Source organism: Choloepus didactylus, chromosome 22 (assembly GCF_015220235.1).
Source record: "Choloepus didactylus isolate mChoDid1 chromosome 22, mChoDid1.pri, whole genome shotgun sequence".
Taxonomy (NCBI): domain Eukaryota; kingdom Metazoa; phylum Chordata; class Mammalia; order Pilosa; family Megalonychidae; genus Choloepus; species Choloepus didactylus.
The window spans coordinates 38360787-38373952 of record NC_051328.1 but is presented as its reverse complement, the minus strand read 5'-3'; the positions used below and the strand labels follow the sequence as shown (position 1 = coordinate 38373952).

The window sequence follows — 13166 nt, the reverse complement described above, 5'->3', positions numbered from 1 at the left end:
GACACGGCAAATTTCCTAACACTTATCCTCAAAGCCCCTCCTGCAGTCAATCCTCCGTATGAAGGTAGCTATCCATCATCCCCAGGACACTAGCATATTATCTGACCTGCACAATTAATTGAATCGTCCATGGAGAGTAAGGAGGATGAGGATGAACTGGAGGATGGAGAAGGGCATTGTTACACAAAAGGGTCCTTTAGAAGATGGCCCTCATCTTCCTACATCCTCCCCCTCCTCCAACCTAGAGCATCAGTCCTAGCGTTTGGTGGCTACTTCTAGAAATGCTGAGCCCAAGGAAGATGAAGGCACAGGAAAGAAAGGACAACCTCTCTGGATGGAAAAGGTATTTCCAAGACACATCCTGGAGGCTGGCATATGCTTGACCCACACTTCAAACACAGGCTTTGCCCAGTTTCCCATCCTCCTATCTCAGGCCTTGGACCCTTGGCCTGCCCTGGCCACAACTGATGGAGCCCACACGGTGGCATTCCCCAGAAATCCTTGCCTTGTCAGCTTGATACCTCCTGGGACAGCCTCCTAGATATAAGCCTAAGGAACAAAGTCAAAGAAGGATGGGGGTCAGGAGGAAACACATTACAACGCCAGGTCCTACCTTTGTAGAGCTTCCTCCATCCTGACTTGCAGGCTCCATCCACAATGGAAAATACTCATTGTGGGGTTCTTCATATGCCCTGCTCTTTCGAGTTAGCACTACATTTTGAAACTATATTCCCTTTAATCTGGAAACTGATAACAGCCCTACTAAGTAACAGAGCCTCCTATTACAGGGAGGTAAGAAACACTCAACAGGAGCTAATATGACTTCAGTAGAGTTCATGATTAGGATCTACACTAGAAACTCTAAAGGAATAGGACATACACTCAAAATTGAACATTAAATGCTAGTCACACAATTTTCTGAACCTATATGATCAGCAGGTCAAAGGCCTTGCCTGGGGTCTACCATTTTGAATTGTGCTATCTCCCAGGTGTTGGCGACCAACTAAATGTGCACCCCAAGCCATGAGGGCACTATCAACTTCAAAAGAGCACAGCACTCTTCCCCCACATCTTATTGTCAAACCCTGTCAAACCTGGTTTCAAACCTCATTAATGTGGTTTTACACACTAAGCCACTGTTTAATGAGGGTGCCTTCTCTCCAGTTTGCTTTCACATTATTTCGTCTTTGGAGTGTCTGGTCTGGAACATTTAACAATCCCCAGTTTGGCCTTGTGGAGCAGGGACTGAATTGTTACAGGTGTAAGCAGGACCTTCTTGGTGAACACGTAACCTTTCCAATACGGTATCAGAACTCAGTAGAAGGAGCTAATTATGCAAACACTTGCACTTTAAGAAAAAAAAAAGTTATGGAAATGATCTTTAGGCACCTAATACTTTACTGTGAGGAAAGATAAGCTTTCTTCATAATAATCATCTTAATCTAGATACCAACTGAATAAATCAACAGCTAACAGCTCTGGTCAACTGGGTTTAATAACTAATTTTGAGATAACCCACCGATAAACCCTACAGAACAAAGAACAAAAATTTTGGAATTTTAAAAGAAAATGTTTACTTGGCATGGAGTGAGCCGGATTAAATGGGGAGGACTGGGCAACACAAAGCACTCCCTGCCCCTCCGCACATGGATTTAGAAGGGTTTGATTGTTTACTGTGTCTAGAAAAGAACTTTAAGACAGGGTCTTATCCTTTATCTCTATCCCCCAGTGCCTGGTAAGTAGTGGGTTTTAAAAAAAAATGAACACAATTTTGAATGAATTTTGATTTCAGGGCAATTCAGATGTTATTGTTGACCTATTCAAATAAGTCTTATCTTCCTGAAATGCAAATTGCATGTCCCTTCCTTGCTGAAATTCAAGAACTTCCTACAATAGAATTCAAACTTCTCACCCTCCAGTTGCTGGTACCCTTTTCATCCCAAGGTAAATGTAATATCTTCATATCAGTTTGGATTCACAGCTGTCACCTCCCAGGCTTCCCTGGGTGAAAAGTAGTATTTATCTGACACCTGTCAGAAGGCTTTGGAGACCCACGGGCATGATTCCTTACCTCCCACTCATCCTCTGCACAGCAAAGAGGGCAGTTGGCATAAAATCCCAACCTGGTCATGTCACACTTGAGCCTCAAATCCTCCATCCAGCCATGATGAAGGAATATTGTGTCTAAGCCTGTTCCTTGGCACATGAGACCCCCTTCCTCGCTCATTGCATTTCTTCTCTCTCTCCTTGAGCCCTACCCAGCTGCCGCCTGGAACTGTGGGCACTTCTCTGGAGGTGTTGCCAGCTCTTTCTTATGCCCCCTCTCTCCACAACACTCTTAGTGTCCTGCCATTTACCTATCACCGGGCTAACTCCTACTCATTCTTCAGCCTATGCTTTCATGGCATATCCTCTAGAAGACTCTCCCTGCCTCTTACCACATGGCAGTATCCCCTGGAGACAATGACTTGTAACTAAGCAATCAAACTGTGGGCTTCAAAGACCTTGCCTTGGTGCCCCAGCCAAGAACACAGGCCTCTTGAACACAACCTGGTGAAGATTTGAGAGAACAGTCATGAAATGTCATCAGCCCCTTCCAAAGGCCCAGCCCCATGCAGGGTGCCCAGGTGCACTGTCGACATATGGGGTAGATCCACCTTTGTGGCGGGGGCTGCCTCCCGCACCACCGGATGTGGAGCAGCCTTCCCGTATCCTCCTCACGGGATGCCAGTAGCAACCTCCTCCCCCAACGGTCATGACAATCAAAAATGTCTCCATTTCTGACTGTCCCTGGGAAGGCACCATTCCCCCTGGTTGAGAACCACTGCTGTCATGGGTAACAGAGATAACGACAACATCTCTGCCCTTGGGAAACTTTCCTTCCAGGTCTCCCCACAAATGCCATCTCCCAGCAAGGCCTTCCTGCACCAAGCGGCCCCTCCTGTCACTCTATCTTTAATCTGTTCCATTTTTATTCTCTGCACTTATCCCTACCTAATGTTATATATTGATTAGTGTGTGTTAGTGTTCCATGAAGCAGGGATTTGATTTTCTTTGCTGCTCCACCCCCAGCACCTTGAAATGGTGGCTGGCACTATTCACGCATCAAATAAGTATCTGCTGAAACAACCCCACGGATTAAAATAAGAATAAACCAAGGACATGCTTCCCTGTCCGAGATGGGCTGCCGGACCTGTGAGGCCTGACCTGTAAGCACCTTTTGGTGGCACTATTGATAAGTATTGCCCCATTTTCCAGCCCCTCTTTTTGTTTTGGGGTAGGGTCACCAGAAGAGAAAGCTCAGATGGCAAAGAAGTGTGTTCCTCGACATTCTCCTTTTTATCCTGGGATTTTGCTCATAGACTCTCCCTCTGGAAGTCAGCCTGGTCCACTCCATGTAAACATTCTGCAGTGGGCCTGCCAGAATTAGGATGGGCAAGCTGGGGGTCTGCTGGCCTCCCCAGCCTCAGGTGAGGACAGGGGCCATGGTTGCAATTATCCCCCATCCTAAGGGCTCCAGGCTTCTTACCAGCCCCAGAGGGAATTCAGTCCCCACCATGGCATCACCAGGCACTTCCCAGGAGGCCCCAAGACGGCTTCACAATGTCAGCATCCACGCCACATGCAGAGCACCTGCTTCCTCCTCTCTCACCTGGGCCTTCTGACTGGAAGCCATTCCCCACTGAACAACCCCTTCCATTCACAAGTGCTGAAGGCATCTCTGCAGGAGTGGAGGTGACCCTTCTGTCTACAACTGTGTCATCCTTTGTCATCTGGATGCCACGTTATACTGCTTGAACCCAGAATCTTACAAGGTCTTTTGTGATTGATTTAATTATCTTCTGGCCCTCACATTCTGTCTTGCACAGTGTATCAAAAAAATCCATTTTCCGCCTTGTAACCCAAGGTTCTCAAGGCTACTCCAAGGGGCTAGAGGAGGGAAATGGCTTGTTTCTACCTTCCCACTTGCTTCTCTGTCTTCCCAGTTCATGCTCCCAACAAACTCCTTCCCCTCCTCTGCATATTTTTAGCAATTAAAACAATTTTTACACACACTGGTGAATGTTTATAGATGGTGACAGGACGTTGGGAGCTAGAATGGGCATCTGCTATGTTTGTGTGGTATCTGGTCCCAGAAAGGTCAGTTGCAATGCCCGTTACAGAGGAATAATTAAATAACAATGCATCTTGAGCACCGGCAGTCTGAAACATTAGACAATTATTTAACTTTTCTTTGTAAATTTAGCAGGTTAGACAGAATGAATCTAAAGCCTCTTGCAGTTCTGATCCCTTGTGATGCTTTAGGTCCTCAGGAAAAAAAATATGTGCCACCCAGTAAATTGAAGCAGGTATAATAAAGTAGATTATAGACAACTAAAGCAATATAATAAAAAAAAAAAGTCAAAGAATAATTGACCATCACCCCATTTATTCGTTCCATGAATATGTGCTAAATCCCACCTGTGGGCTAGATAGGCAGATGGAGTGCCCAATACAGGGAAGGAAGATTCAGGCATGCAGGGTTCTCCCACCTGCCAAGATTCAAGTTAAACCTCTTCTGGCGAGTTTGTGCTAATGAAGTTTAGAAAAATGTTTCTGTCGCCTTGAGCAGGGACGCATTTGCTTAGTGGACCAAGTAAATTGTCAGAGCAACTGCATGGTCTAATCCAGGCGTATGGCTGCCGCGGCAATGTCATTTAACCTCTTCATGCCTCAGTTTTACCAGGTGCACCTGGCAGATAAGGCCAACTCGGGAAATGAGGCGCTCAGAAATGTGAAGAACTGAACTGCAGAGAGCCAGATGGAGATCCTCAGAAGCACTGGGCTAGGGAGAGGCCATGACCAAATCCTGAGTTATTTGTTCCTAAAGCGAATCAGAAGTCAGCCCATTCATTGGTTTATCCAATTCCACTTCTCTCCATTCCTATTTAAGTGCTTGTGTCAACAGTGACATTAGAAAGCAGCTAGCTTCAGAGGTTAGCTCAGAATCAAGCAGCTGATCAAGGGGAAATCAACTCCTATGTGCATTATCCCATTTGATATTTGCAAACAAACTACCTGGCTGGTTTCATCATCACCATTCCTATTTATGAGTAAACTGGGATATAGACAGGTTATATAAATCACTGGTTCTCAAACTTTGCTTCACAATGGAAACACCTGGAGATTTTTATAAATCTACAGATGCTTGATCTCACTCTGAGATATTCTGATATAATTGGTTTGGAGTGAGGCTTGGGTGGCAGGGTTTTTAAAGCTCTCCAGGTGATTCTAAGGGCAGACAAGTTTGAGAACCACAAGTAACTTGCTCAGGATCACAGATCTAAGAATGCAGAAAAGCCAGCTCTGCTGGCCCCAGAGCCAGCTTCTTCCCATCAGGAATTATCTTAACTGAACCAGTTCAAATCTTCTGACAACTCTTTCATCTCTAGCCTAAAAGGTTGGTTTCGGCAACGCAAGCACACACTCAGCAACTTGACATTTAACAGTCATTCAAAGTCTAGACAGAATGCAGCAAAGACGACTGGGACAAATTTGCCCTGCTCTCGGGAGCCATTAGTGAAACACAAACAAAGGCAGTTTTGGAGAGTGTGGATTGGATTTAGAGCATTTTCAAAGGGCTGGACAAGAGCACCTGAAGAAAATAAGCGCATTTGAGGCGAACACAAAATACCCTGGCAGGATAGTAATGAAATTGACTCAAAGGCCACCATCACTGAGACAAATTAGCGAGTCAAAACAGCTGCAGTGTTAACCTTCAGGAGAGATGTCAGTTTAGACTTGATTGTGATAAGAATCACCTGGAGGGCTTGTTAAACCCAGATTGTGGGACCGACCCTAGTTACTGATTCACATTTCTAACAAGTTCCCGGGGTGACACTACTGGTCTGAGGACATTTGGAAAACCATTCACTGAAGTGATTCTCTTCCAGGAAGCAACTACATAGGTTGTTATGGACCCACAACCCTTTAACTGCTAGCTGTATGTGTAGCGACTACTTCCACCTCTATTTTATTTGCATGGAGTTTAAACTGTCATACAGATATGTGACTGGATGGCTACCAACTGCTGCACAAATACATTCCCACCTACTAGAACACCATTAGATACTATAATCTCATCTTCAAAGTCAAGACGGGAAGGCAGACTGAGAATTAGATAACTTGCCAAGGGTGACACAAAATTAGGAAGACATGTGAAACTGCCTATTAAAATGGCAATTGCATGGGTTTCATTCAATAACATAGTCAAGATTCTAAACTCAGGCTTTAGAATCAGACCTACTATGTTTTTAGCTCAAGTTCTTCGTGTCCTCGCAATCCCAGGTCTTTCCCTAAGCCATTTCTGTGACTGACTGATAGCACCATGACGGCAATGAGAGAAGATCAAAGGTTTGAAACCACACTCTCTCCTGTGCACAGGCTGGCTACCTGCCCTCTGAGAGCCACACTTACTGTCACCAGGTTCTCACATGGAATAAAAGTGGACTGTCGCTATGGCTAATGGGCTCAACACTCCATCCCCTTTGCAGCTAGCTTTCTTGCAGGAGAGAGCATGGAAACTGAAACCTACATTTATCCAGCTCTCCCGCAGCTGGAGTTGTGCAGGCGACTTAGGTTCTTGCTAATGAGATACATGAGCAGCAACTATGCTCGGGGAGATCAGAGCCTCCAGAAAGCCTGGTGGCCCAGTCTGAGCATCACAGGCTCAGGGCAGGCAGAAGTGGCAGCACTGGTGATTCCTCTTGATCATTGGTTCTCAACTGGGAGTGGTTTTGTCCTTCTAGGAAAAAGTTAGCAAAATCTGGAGACAGATTTGGTTGTCACAACTTGGATGTCACAACTGGCATCAAGCAGTTAGAAGTCAGGGTTGCTGGCAAACACCCTACAATGCCTCTACCCTCAACAAAGAATTGTCCAGCCCAAAATGTCAATAGTCTCAAGGTTGAGAAACCTTACAGATCAGTATCATGTCACAGATGGCTGGGTATTTCCTGTGGAGCCACCATTTCTGGTTGTGTACCACACAAGAGGTTATTTGGCCCTCTTGATAATTCTTTGCCATGAGGTAGGTGTAGAGGGTTTTCTTTCCTGCCACGAGACTCCCGAATAAGAAGCATGGCCATGGGGAGACCAGACCAGAGAGTGGAGACAAGTTATGCAGCTGGTCCCTACAGTGGCTGCTGGGGGGAGGGTTCCAAGTTCACATCTCCTCAGGGTAGTACAATCCTGCCAAAGTCAAGTGTGCATCATCTGTACATAGCAAGGATGTCATAAGCAGGTTAGTCAGAGAGATTCTCTGATTGAAGAGACCCCGGGAAATCTACTTCTCCAAATCTCTTATCACTAATGTGATAATGCATATATTTACACATGACAGCATTTTTCACCTTAATGTATATTCTGCCAAATTGTCTTGGAGCAAAGGATGGATTAAAACTGGCAAAGAGCCAGGTGAGTGAAAGGAAATAAACAGCAAGGAAACCCGGTTTAGCAGGTTTATTCCAAATTTGTGGCCACACACTTAACCACAAAGTCAAAACTGGACCAAGAGTGGCTCAAAGGAGATCAAATCTTAGAGGAGAAAATGTGAGCAAGTATTCAGAAGGGAACACTAAGCCTCTGCCCTTCATCTAAGGCCAAGACACAGGGGACTCCAGATTTGTGGCCTATAACAGAGAATCCTAACAGGCATCATAATCTTTATGAAGATTAATGAGGTCATTTTAAAGATTTATCACAGCGCTGTAGCACATTGTAAATGCTCAATAAATGTTAACACCAACACTGATACTGACAGTGTGGGGAATCCATTGAGCTCTCAGTTCATCAGTGAAGATGCATGCACCAGTCTCAGAGGTTTGGGTATATAAGGTAGCTAGACAGGTCTTGGGTAATTAATAGGTGCTCAATTAAATGCTAGTTCTCTCTCCTTCCAAGTTGCTTCCTTCTCCCACCCGACTCTTCCTGCCAGTCCCAGTTCTCTGTGCATCATGACCGGGTCACGACGAAGGCCTCCTGACGACAAAAATCTGCCCACTGATAAGGTCCCAGCTCCTGTTTTGCACCCCACCCCTACAGAGTCAGTCCCACTCCCACACCTGACCAACAGGCCATCTCCCACTCCACATCAACCCTCCCATACTGACAAATTTGTGGCCCGCAGATTATATTCACCATGGGAGGGAATCATTACCACCTGCTAATATTTTTATAGAATTCCATAAACTTGGTCACTCATGAATCATTTACTGTACTTTATTCCAATGAAGAGTTCACAAATCACTCAAATGCTAGCAAAATGCATAATAATGAGTAATATTTCAGGAAGCTCTGCATTAATGTCAGCTTCCAATACTGTGAGAGCTACATTATCTTGCCAGGTGCCACTTTGGGTCAGAGCACGGGAAGCCCTTTTGGGGGCTGGGCCAAGTAGAAGCGGGCAGGTGCCTACTGGTCATGGAGACGATGGTATTTAAGAAGTAATCAGTCATCCAGTCAGCCAAACCCTTTCCCAGTCCCAACAAGCCGACTTCCTAGGGAAGGGGTCAAGGAGTTTGTAGGTTGAATATCTGAGTCTAGTTGGGGATCAGTAGGAGGAAGTATTCCTTAGCAATTGAAAGTACAGGGCCTTGGAGATGGAGAAATGCATATGGATCCCCAAATCCAATACACACCAGCTGTGAAAGCTTGAAAGAGTTGTGTAACAGTTTATTTCCTTATCTGTAAATGATGCTAACGCCTACTTCTTAAGTCTCTTGTGTGAAATGGATTAAATAAGAGAATGCATATGAAATGTTTCGCACAATTATCTGCTTGTAGTGTTCAAACAACAGCAGCTTCAGTGAAGATAAAAATTCAGGGGCCCAAGTATGCATTTATCCCAGATTATTTATCACACAAGCCCCTGAGATGAGTTTGGAAATTTTTCACGTTGGATTTGGGAACTGTTCACACATGGGCATGTACTTGCATATTAGTAGCCCAGAACTTTAAAATAACATTGGGGAAGTTATAAAGGCAATGCATTCACCCACATGCTCTCTGCTTCTGAAACTTGCAAAAGGGGAAACAAACATGGGGAATTAGAAGTCTGATTTCACTGTGGGATTCTGCTCTCTGAAGAAGAAAGTTTGCTATCGACAAAATGAATCTACATTTCACCATGCTTTTAAGAAGGTAAATTGTTTCTAAGTAGGCACTTGACAAAGACTGGGCTTGCAACGCCCTTGTACCCAAAGCATTCAAAGAGGATAGCCAATGCTCATCAATAGGAGAACCAAGCACAGGAGCCGTTAGGGGACTCTCCTCCACAAGGGCACGAGGATGGGACAAGGGCCGCCTTGGAGAGAGGCCTGGAGGAACAAGGCCTCAGAAATCGGATACTTAGGGTACCAGGGAGGAGTGGCTCAGGGCGGGACCCCAGTTTTCCCATTGGAGCCCCTGGCCTCATGGAAGAAGCCACATCCCCACCAAGCACTGACCACCTCCGCAGTAGTGGGTGCTTGGCCCTGCATCAGAAGCAAACCAAACCAATCCTACCATGCGACGGCGGTGCATGCCCTCCCAGTACCTCACATATGCACAGTGGAAAGAACTTGAAGTCTGTCTTGAAACAAAGCTTAGACACTAAAATGAAGGGTACACGAAGGCAGGGAAGCTGGGGTGTCCTGTTTCCCACTGTCTACCTGCACCACCTCGGAGGGTGTTCATTACTCAGTAGGGGCCAGTCAACAGATATGCAATCAATTGACCAATATGTGAGTTATATTATCAGACTACAACATAATCCCAAGAATATTTAAAGAAAGGTCAAGCTTGCGATGGCTCAAGTTGGGCTGAAACTCTGATTCCTTAGAGCTTTGTTTCCCTGCCTTTAACATCATTACTCCTTATCACTCATATAAGGAAGATTATACGTGGCATAGGCTTTTGATGCTGTTCTAGGTGCTTTACACATATTAGCTCATTTACTCCTCAAATTCCTATGATATTATAATATTATTCCCACTTTAGAGGTTAGAAAATCAAAGCAGACAACTTGCCCAAGTTCCCACTGCTAGTACATGACAACCAAGATTTGACAGCAGCCAGCCAGGCTGCATACAGGGAACATAGTTTATGTTCTCTTTTAGGAGACATTACTAGAAGTCCCAAGCCCCTGGACAGGCTCTGCTTTGCTAGCTGTCTAAAACAAATGAAAATTACTGGGTTTTCATTTAGCCACGGCAGCCCTAGCCCATGGGTGCCTTTGTGAAGATTAGAAAGGTGAGCCCCCTCCTGGCAGACAGCCCTGTAGTTTGGTGAAGCTCCTGGAAAGCAAAGCATGGGCTGGTTTCAGATCTCCCTCGTCCCTTCAGCCGTCCCCCCCGGTGCAGCCAACTCCCAGCACTGTCTATGTGACAGTTCTGCATTAAGCTTTGCTGCATTAAGCTTTGATTAAGCAATTCTCCCAGAAAAAGCCTTCAGTTGACATCTTTGACATCATCAATACCACTTGCACATCTCCAAGGCCACATTTCGACACTCCCTATCGATCTTTGAAGACTGGTATTCAAGATCTTTTCCTTGTAGCTGAAGACTGTTCTAAGACAAATCCCACTGCAGGGGAATGTCTCACTGTCCCTGGAGATCAGGGCTACTGCCATCTATGGAGAATGTCCACCCTGGTTTGTGGAGCCCAGGAGACTTTCTTTGAATGGAGTGCATGGAAGGACTCACCAGGGTGATGTTTTGGCCGTCAGAGCCCTGGTTCTGCATCCTGCGAGTTCAGTTAGTATCTATTAGCCATCAATGCATCCAAAGTCTTGCTCATCTCTTAAAGGGACTCCTCTGGAGTCACACCCAAAAAGGCATCTTGCAGCCTCTCATTCACCAGTACTCATTCCTGGCAACCAATGTTTTCCGCCTTCACTGATTGAATCCAAGTCCTGCTTCCAAGCCAGAATACTCCCAAAGAAGCCTCTGGTCCTTTGTTCTTTAGGCTGTGACCCTTCCGTCCCCCAGCGAGTTCCTAAAATTCAGCCTCATCCAGGAATTTTTCTCTGCTACTTGTATGAGGGGCAGCAAATGCTGTGATGTTTGGTGAGTGTCAGAATAGAAGGAAAAACCATAAGTCAATGAAGATTCCAACCTTCTCACAGTGGAAAATAGGAAACCAATGTTAACTTATAGAACTCAACTAAAAACATTTAAAAGTGTTTAGAAAAAATATCAGCAAGAGCCATTATGATTTACTGAGGGCTTGCTAGGTGCTGGGCATTGCACTAACTGTTCGCAAAATTGTTTTTCCATCTTTTACAATCCTTAGAGGTACTAATTCTAGTACCACTTTGAGAAGCACAAGGTCAGAGAGGTTTAGTGGCTGGCCCAAGATCACACAGCTTAGTGAGCAGCATAACTGAGATTCGGTATAGTTTTCTGACCCCAGAGCTCTTCATACTCACTGTGCTATGTGATTATGAACTTTGGTTCCTTGTCTCTGAAGTGTAATGGATAGATAAGCCGAGAGAAAGGAACCTCTACCTGTGGCCTGCTGCCACCTTTTCCTGCAGTAGCAGGTCACTAATGTCAGCCAAGCCACCTCCAGCTACTGTCAAGGCCAGCTGAACCTGGAAGTTGGAGGGCACCAAAGTTCCATTTCAATAACAACGATTCACCCCCTTGGGTGGGCAATGAGGCCACACTGCTCACCCTTTGATGCCCACCGGCGGATGGTACCCCCTGCAGGTGCTCATAGCCCCTGCCCTTTGGCAAGGCTCCCAGGGCTGGCCTGTGAGGCACCTCATTTTCCCAGAATCCTCCAGCACATTGCTCAGAATGGAACTTGCTGACGACTGGGGAATCCACCATCTATCACCCTGCTCTGCCTTACACCTGTCCAGCACATTAATGCCTCTGGCAGCTGTATATTACCTACCCCTCCTGCAGCTCACAGCAATCCCATAGGGTGGGTAGGCAAGTATCGCTTGCACATATCAGATGGGGAACTCGAGGACCAGAGCTTACATAGTCTTCCCGAAGTCAACAGCTCATAGTGTCAGAGCTGACTAGAATCCAGATCATCTGCTTCTTAGCCAAAGCACCAGACTTTAGAATGCAATGTCCCTTCACCCTTGTGTCTAGAACATAAATTTTGGGGTGGGGGTGGGTTGTGGCAATATATTGTTGAAGTGGGTTTGTGATACTCTTAGATGATGTTTTGACCTAGAAAACCAAAGACACCAGATCCAGACCTGGAAATCAACCATTATGTCCTGACCCACAACCCCAGGAAATGCACATGAGAAGGACAATGGCAGTGAACGGCAAGACGAGGCAGTTGGTAGGCTTGGCTCTCGCGGGACCTGCCTCCAGATCAGCAACGGTATTGCAGGGCATACATTTTCTGAAAGTGGTTGGGAATTCCACCTCATTCCTCAAGGAACACAGGGCAGGTCACCACCCTTGGAGGCCTCAACCCACAACACAGGCAGGAGAATGGAATTGTTTTGGGGAGCACAGTAGAGAAGTGCCAGAGAACCCCAGGCTGTACGAGACTTGGTGCTAACCCCAATACCTGCTTGCAACTGCTTAGGTCTATGCTTCCTGAGTGGGTATCACTTCTGGAAATTTCCTTTTACAAAGATACTTTCTTTTCCATATAAAAGTAATACAAGTGCATTATAGAAACATCAGAAAGAACCAAGACAAAAACTCCATATCACTGCCCCAAAATAACCATTGATTTTTCTTCCATATTTTCACTAATATAACCATAATGATGCACATTAGTATTTAATCTGTAATAAGGATACTGTGTGTTTTCATGTTCTGATTCCATTCAATATCCAAAATCTTTCCCATAGAGCTAAAACATTTACAAAACTATTTTAAATGACTGAAGAAAACTTCCTGGCAAAATTACTCCAGAAATTAACCACTCCTCTATTGCCGAACATACAGCAATTGTTTCTACTTTGAGGGTCATATCCTTCTATAAAACCTTTGTACAAAAACCTAAAAAAAATCCTCATTTTTTCCCTTAGGACAGATTTCTAGAAGTGGATTTATCAGTTCCACAAGTCTACACCTTTTGTGATTCTTGATCATCAAGCTCTTCTCTGGAGAGCCAAAGTTGACTGTTAAGAGTCTCCCCTCCTGGTCCCGAGCCCCCAGGGCCTCAC

At 45.4% G+C, this 13166-nt stretch overlaps 1 protein-coding gene across 3 annotated transcripts in view; it reads right to left on the bottom strand.

Annotated features, from left to right (window-relative positions):
- CDH13 (cadherin 13) overlaps positions 1-13166 on the bottom strand; it is a 1126984-nt gene that overhangs the window by 548170 nt on the left and 565648 nt on the right. The gene's annotated exons all lie outside the window — the stretch shown is intronic.